At 60.1% G+C, this 6,927-nt stretch overlaps 1 protein-coding gene across 3 annotated transcripts in view; it reads left to right on the top strand.

Moving 5' to 3' along the window:
- The first annotated feature begins 3,927 nt into the window (after positions 1-3,927).
- The window catches only part of SEMA6A (semaphorin 6A), a 126,803-nt gene continuing 123,803 nt past the window's right edge, over positions 3,928-6,927 (top strand). For all 3 annotated transcript variants that reach the window (XM_038551863.1, XM_038551862.1, XM_038551858.1), the window contains exon 1: positions 3,928-4,322. The gene's annotated coding sequence lies outside the window, so the exon portion shown is untranslated. The remainder of the gene's footprint in view (positions 4,323-6,927) is intronic.

Raw genomic sequence — 6,927 nt, 5'->3', positions numbered from 1 at the left:
GTAAATAGGAAAGGAGGAAGGAGCAGTGGTGCTTGTCACTATTCCTTGGTGAGGTCTGGCTTTTGAAGAGAGGGGAGAAGGGGTAGCTTGGAAAGTAATGGAGGACCCAAGGAGGGCTTATTTCTAAGACTAGAAGAGACTAAAGCTTGGTTACCTGCTGATGGGGAGATGCAGGAGAGGCGGAGAAAGAGCAAAGAATTTGTAAGTATAAAGGATCAAACAGAGGGATTAGCCTCCAGTTGGAGGAGAGGCATCACCTCCCCTGTAAGAGGAGATGTGTAGGAAAGAATGAGTAGAGGGGCAAAAAGTCCCCATGTGACAGACTGAGTTTTTAAAGAAGTGGGTGGCACCAAGGTGAAAACATCTGGTTAAGGGGAGAAGGTCAGAGCCTAATGAGAGAAAGGGAAGATGACGAGGCTGTGTTGGACCAACTGAATTTGCTAATTGAAATTTTGTTCCATCAGGCCTCAGCCTGTAACAGCCCATATGTACAAACAGCCCTCTCCAAGGGTCCCCCAGGAACTCTTACCCACCAGGAGCTGACCATTAAGAAGCATTACTAGACCCCTAATCTCCCAAGTGCACTCGCCCTTTTTGTTTTAAAGCTGAGTTTCTGATCAAATAACTAGATGTGCTCTTTAAAAGGTTCCTGTGCGAGTTTACTTTTTAAATCTTTCTTCCACACTTTTCCCAGGTGATGTGGGGGGAAAGCAGGTGTTGTCATCACATAAAGTTATCCGAGCGTTTTAGGGGTAGCTCCCAGCACTGACACAAAACAAGCCCTGTTTTTCCTCAGCGCTTCCATCTGACTGCTGTCAAACGTAGTGGTGGGACTGACATGGAGGATGACAAGGATGATGGCGACACTAGTCTACCCTGACAGAGTGGTGTGTACCAGGCCCTAGACTCAGACTTGAGGTTCACACACAGCATCTCATTTAATCCACACAATCCCTGGGAAGCCAGGAGAAGGTGAATCCCCATTTACAGGTGAATCCACTGGGGCTTCTGAGAGGTAAGTGACCCAAGGTCACTGATTATTAGGTTACACAAGCATAGGCCACCTCCAGGGACCTAGCGGGGTTTTCCTCACTCCACTTCATGCCCTTTAACTACAAAAGGGTCTAAATTTCCTTTCAGTTCTTACACTCTGGGACTCTTTAACCCCCATTGGCTTTCTTTCCCTGGAGGGACAAAGTAAATTGCAGACTTCAAAGGCTTTGGAAGAGCAGTGGTTTCACTGAACAGTTAAGGCAGGCTGCTGGTAGAGAGTCTGAGGTGCACCGAAGGGGAAATGACATCATGAGGTTTCATCGGGCAGCCTCCCCACAGGTGCTCCCCTGAGGGCCTTGGGAGAGACACAATAGCTGGCTTTTCTTCCACCTCTGGGAGCATCCCTCTCCAGGCAGGTGGAAATGTAATCTCACCATGTCAGGACAGATGGGTGCCTCATTGGATGGTGAAACTTTGGGATCTAGCGATTGCCAGGAAGATTCTGGGTGGTATTTCTCGGCCGTCTGAAAGTTAAGTCAAATTCTTTTCTTCTTGTTTTCCATAACCTACAATCAGGTAAATTTAATCTCTTGCTTCTCGGCTCAGCGTTACTGCAAATTAAACATGCGAGTGTTAATAATGGAAATAACTTCCCTTTTAAAGAATATATCCTGGAACTCGATGCGGGGGCATTTCCAATATATCCATAAAGCAAACAGGACAGCTTAATTGTTTGTTTCTCCAAGGAAAGAAGCTAAACCCGGAATTAATTTGGTTCAGCTTGTGAAACAATTCGTTTGCTCTGCCTAATTCTGCCAATTAAAGAACTTTTCCCAGACACAATTAGCATGGAAAGCAGCGGCTGAGAGCAAAGAAGGGGCCCCGACGACGCGGGCGGGGCGGAGGTGCGGGGTGAGAACCCCCGGGCCCCCGGGCTCGACCCTGGGACGGGGGGCGGGGGGGGTGGGGGCGCCGGGGGCGCACGGGCTGGCCCCGGGACCCGGCTCGCAGCGGCCCCGCCGTCGCCGGCCGGAATCGGGGCGTCAGAGAGCGCAGCTGAGGACCAAGCCGGCCCCGCCGCACCGGGTCCCCGCGGACGTCGCGGAGCCGGCCCCACCGCGCCCTCGGGACTCGCGGCCGAGGCCCCCCGCCCTGGGCCCGCTCCCGGGGCCGCTCGCCTGCTGCGGGGGCTGCGCGCGCACCTACGGCCGCGCCCCCCGCCGCCCAGGGCCCGCGGTCCCGCTTGGGAAAGGTGGGGATAGCGGCCCCTGCTGGCGGCTCTGGCGAACGGCGGAGACGCGACTCCCTCCGGGTCCTCGCCACCTCTTCCAGGTGGGTGGGTGGGGGTGGGGGTGGGGGCGGGGGGATACATATACGGTAGGTACGGGGTGTTGTCGCATGTGCGTTTATTCTCCGCGAGTCCTCACGAGTGTTTGTACGTAACTTGAGTTCTCAGCAGGAACAGCAGAAAAGAGAACGTGGGCCCGAGCCCCAGTTAGGGAGCAGGTACGGTTTCTAACGCATTTCCTTGGGGGTACTCGGCTTAAGGGCACCTGAGACCCCCGTCCTCCTCCCACTGCCTTTCTCGGCCGCCCCCGAGGTTGCTAAATATCGCTCTGCGGACTGCTTGGCCGCCCAGGGCTGCTCTCTACAGAGGCGTGTGGCTCCGGCCCGCCCCGTCTGCGAAGCCCGCTGGGGCGCGGGGTGCGCGGGCGCCGCGGGGACCGGGGGGCGGGGGGCGGGGAGGACCCGGCGCGGCGGGACCGGTCGGCGCAGGCCTGAGGCTGCAGGGGTTTGGGCGGTTGCAAGTTCACGCGGTGGAGAAAGGCTGCGCCTGCCATTCTCCGTGTGACCCTAACAATAGCGCCGTGTAAGAAGTTGCGATTTGACTTCTTCCACGAGGGTGTTGGATCCTCGCTGGAACTGCCTGCGTCTTATTTCTGAAGTTTGCTTGTTTCTGAGGGCACCCCACACACCTCCTAAGTTTTAAAGCAGCTCATGGCCGTCGTTGACAGCACCGTCCTTTGTGCTACGGGGTACGTGCTCCCTCAGCGCGCTGAACATGCCGAATGCGCCTTAACCGCCAACCCGCGCTCCTGCCTTCCAAGTGTGTTTTTAACTGCACCGGCTTTTACCCAGTTCATCGGGGTGCGTAGGGCGCCCGTCACTTCTGGAATCTACCTCCTGATACAGTAATCAGAATTAGAAAGGCTCGTCGTTCACTTACCCTCATCCTTTAAAACTTTTCCATTTAAGAAAATCGATAAACAGATCCTTTCTTGTAACTCGCTCCTGCACTACGTCTATTTTTACTTATTTTTCGGATTTGGCAGGGCTCAGCAACGCTCCCCCCCTCCTCGCCGGAGCAGATGCCGGGTGGGGGCAGCCGGGGCTGGGATCCAGCCCGAGTCGAGCCCGCGGGGACCTCCAGCCGGCGCACGGCGGGGCCGGGAATCGTGGGGGAAGGCAGCCTCGCCGGCCGGTCGGTGCAAGGCTCCACCTGCAGCCGCGCCGCGCCGCACCGCGGAGGCTCTCCCGCCCCCCGCCACGCTCACTCACATTCACACACAAACACCGCGGCCCTCCTTTGGGTCGGAGGAGACGCCAGCCAGAGGAGGCGGGGTTGCAGGAGGAGAGTCCTCCCTGCGCAATCCAGTCCGGGACTTGGCTCCGCCCGGGCGCCTCGGCCTCTCCAGTGACAGAGGAGTAGTGAGCGGCTCCGGGTGAGGCTGCAGCCAACTCCGCTCCCCGCGCACTCGGCTGCCCAGGCGCTCGGGACGCAGCAGCGGCGCTTCTCCGCGGGGCCGACCGCCCGCGATGCCCGCCTAGGAGCAGCGGCAGCGGCCAGCATCGCCACACCCGCGGCGCAGCGCCCGCCGTCGCAGAGCGGGGCCACCGCGCGCCCCCCGCCCCAGCCCCCACCCCGCCCCCCACCCTGAAATGACTTGTTAATCCGCGCGGACACCACCGAAGGGACTCACCGGAGCGGAATCCCAAGTGGAATTTGGATTTGGAGAAGAGTTTCTTGAACATTTACTCCTTCCTTGTTGGGGTTTTCTTTTTTTCCCCCCTTTCCTTCTTTTCCCCCCTCTCCCCTTCTGCGCCTGTCACTGGAGATGAACACAGCGCGTTTGCTTCCCAGAAAGTAGTCGCCGCGACTGTTCCCCCCAAAGAGACCAGCACACATGTAGGAATGACAAAGGCTTGCAGAGGAGAGAGCGCAGCTCGCGGCCCGGAGAGATCTCCTCGATAATGGATTACTAAATGGGATACACGCTGTACCAGCCCGCTCCGAGCCCCGGCCGCCTGCCCGTCGATGCACCGAGAAGGTACGGCCGGGGCGCCCCGGCGCGCCCCACCTCCCTGGCGGCCCGGCTCTGGGCGGCGGGTCCCGGGGCCGCGGCCGGCACGCGCTGTCGGCTTTGTGGTCGCGGCGTCTTATTTTGTCTGGTGTCTGTCTCCCGAGCGTTGCCCGGCCCTGGGGGAGCAGTCGTGAGCCCAGCCCGCCGCTCCTCTCCGCCCCGTGCCCGGGAGACCGCGGGGCTCCGCGCTTCGAGCTTCCCCACCCGCGCGGCGCACACGCCCGGCGCCGCCCGGTGCTGCCTGGCAGGGGGACGCGTGTGTAGGGCCCGGGGCCCGGGCTCACTTTCGGGCCAGCAGGGAGGGAGCAGAGAGGCCCCGAGAGGGTGGGATTCTCAGGAGCGCCCAGTCCTGGTGCAAAGGCGGGGGCAAGGGTTGTGCCCTCAAGGGCTGGAGGACGTTGGCTGGAAGAGCGCTGTTGGTGCCCAGCACCAGGGGTGGGTTCCGTGGTGGGAGAAGGGGCTCCGCAGAGACGGTGGGAAAGCGAAGAGAATCTTTTGTTGTGCGCTCGGGGTCTGGGCTGAGCTCTGTGGAGTGCGGGAAACTTGTAATGGCCCCGGTACCCGTGCGCCCTGCCACTTGGGGACATCCAGGCTTTCGCGGCCGCTGGCACCAGAGGTTCCGGGCTTTGTTTGCTCGAATGAGAGCCCAGGAACGGTCTCCTCCCGGTGTGGCGCGGTGCCCCCCGCCCCGGATCCTGTCCCCCGCTGCAGCTCCCTTCTGGCCGGCGAGGGCAGCATCTGTCGCGGCTGCGTCCCCCTCCGGCACGGAGCCCGCCACGCCGGGGCCTCACGCCCGCTGCGCCCTCCTCCAAAATCCAAGAGGTCCCTCTCTGGAAAGGAGTTGTCCCTGGAGGGGAAGGGTGGAAAGTCTTGCAAAAGATGGCCCAGTGCTTGCTACCCAGACAAGGGCTCTGGCCCGGCCCCAGGTCCTGGGGGTCCGGAGTACTCGCTGCGTCCTCGAGAGCTGCGTGGCCGGCGGCGGGGCGCCTGGGAGCTGGCCCGGCAGTGCCCACCCTCCCCGGGTGACTCGGCGGGGATGGAAGTGTCCCTTCTCCAGAGTCTCTGCTTTTCCCCCTCAGCTCCCCACTGTGGCATACGGTGCAAAAGCAGGATCCCAAGATCGCTCCCTCTTCCCACACCCGAGAGGTACGGGGGGAGCCGGGGAGCGGTCCCGAACTTGTGCGTTTCGGGAAGGGAAACAGGATTCCGCTGTCTTTCCCGCTCCCGCGCCGCCTCCTTCTCCAGCACGGGGTCACTCGGCCGGGCGCTTCTGGAAAGTTTCTCTCAAAGCCTGGGCCGGCAGGCATGACGGGATTGGGGCGCAGCCTGTGCGGCCCGCGGAAAACCGAACCCGGAGGGAAGCGGGCGGACCGCCCGGGCCGCGGGGAGTTGGGTGCCGGCCCCAGGCCGCGGCTCCTCCGGCCGGCAGTCGGTCGGGATGCGGCCTCGGCGCGGCCCTTGCTGGGCGGCTCGAGAAAGCGGGGGAGGCGGAGGGAAAGGAAGTTCAGGGGCAGGATTCAGGATGCTGGGGCGGCCACTGGACAGCGGCTGGCGCAGGGGCCCAGCGCACCAGCCCCGGGTCCCCCTGCGCCACGCGCGTTTTGCCAGCCGGCGGGGGTCCGGGGAGGACTGGGGCTGGCAGCCAGGTGTTCGTGGAGCGGGGAGCAGCTGCGTCTGCACAGCCGGGGAAGGCGCTGCCAGCCGCGGCCTCTGGCCCGTAGCGCCGCGGGCAGCCCCAGTGGCCGTGCCCGTGGCCCTGGGAGAAAGGTGGCCGCTGTGCCAACGCGGGGGCCAGTCGGGCCAGTCGGGCGGCGGTGGGATCGCTTTCGGCGTCCGCTGGATGGAAGTCAAGTTGCTCCTGACCGAATTTGATCCGTGAAAGGTTTAAAACACAGGCGAAGGCGGGCGCACAGCCACGAGCGCGCGCGCACACACACACACACACACACACACACACACAGAAGCACGCAGATGCTCACACTTGTACGCACAACTTTCTTTGCCTCCCATCTGAAAAGATGTTTAACCCAGTTGCAGTGTTCCGCCAGCAGGTCTCCAGAAAGCTATGCAATGCCCCCCAGCGCTGGTTTTTAAGTCTTTCCGGGGTAGGAAGGTCGAGTGCTTCTGCCGGTCTTTCTTGAATCCTGATAATTGTCGGTCTTCCTTCAGACCTACATCTTGGGCATCAAGTCCAATTCTGATGGCGCGGAAAGGCTATAGGTTCCAGACACATGAATCCTTTCTTTAGGCTTTTTCTCCCAAAGGAAAGATGCCTGTGCTCAATTCTGAATTAAAGTATCGTACTTTTTTTACACCATAATAACCAAATGGCTACCAGAGGTCAAGACTGCAAAGCATTTTGTGTCTATTTTTTATAAAACTCTGTTTAGTCTGCATGGAGCAGTTTTATGATTTACAGTAAGCTTTGATGAAACTACGCCAGGCACCAAAGTTAATTATTAACCTAACCTTAAATACTGTGTGGCAGAACACTGTCTCCACCTATTAACCTCAGTTATTTGTCAGAAAATAATTGCACTATTTGAATTTGGTTTACCCGTGCTTGTTTACA

Source organism: Canis lupus, chromosome 11 (assembly GCF_011100685.1).
Source record: "Canis lupus familiaris isolate Mischka breed German Shepherd chromosome 11, alternate assembly UU_Cfam_GSD_1.0, whole genome shotgun sequence".
Lineage (NCBI taxonomy): Eukaryota > Metazoa > Chordata > Mammalia > Carnivora > Canidae > Canis > Canis lupus.
Note: the sequence above shows the minus strand (reverse complement) of the source record. Positions and strands in the feature narration are given on the sequence as shown.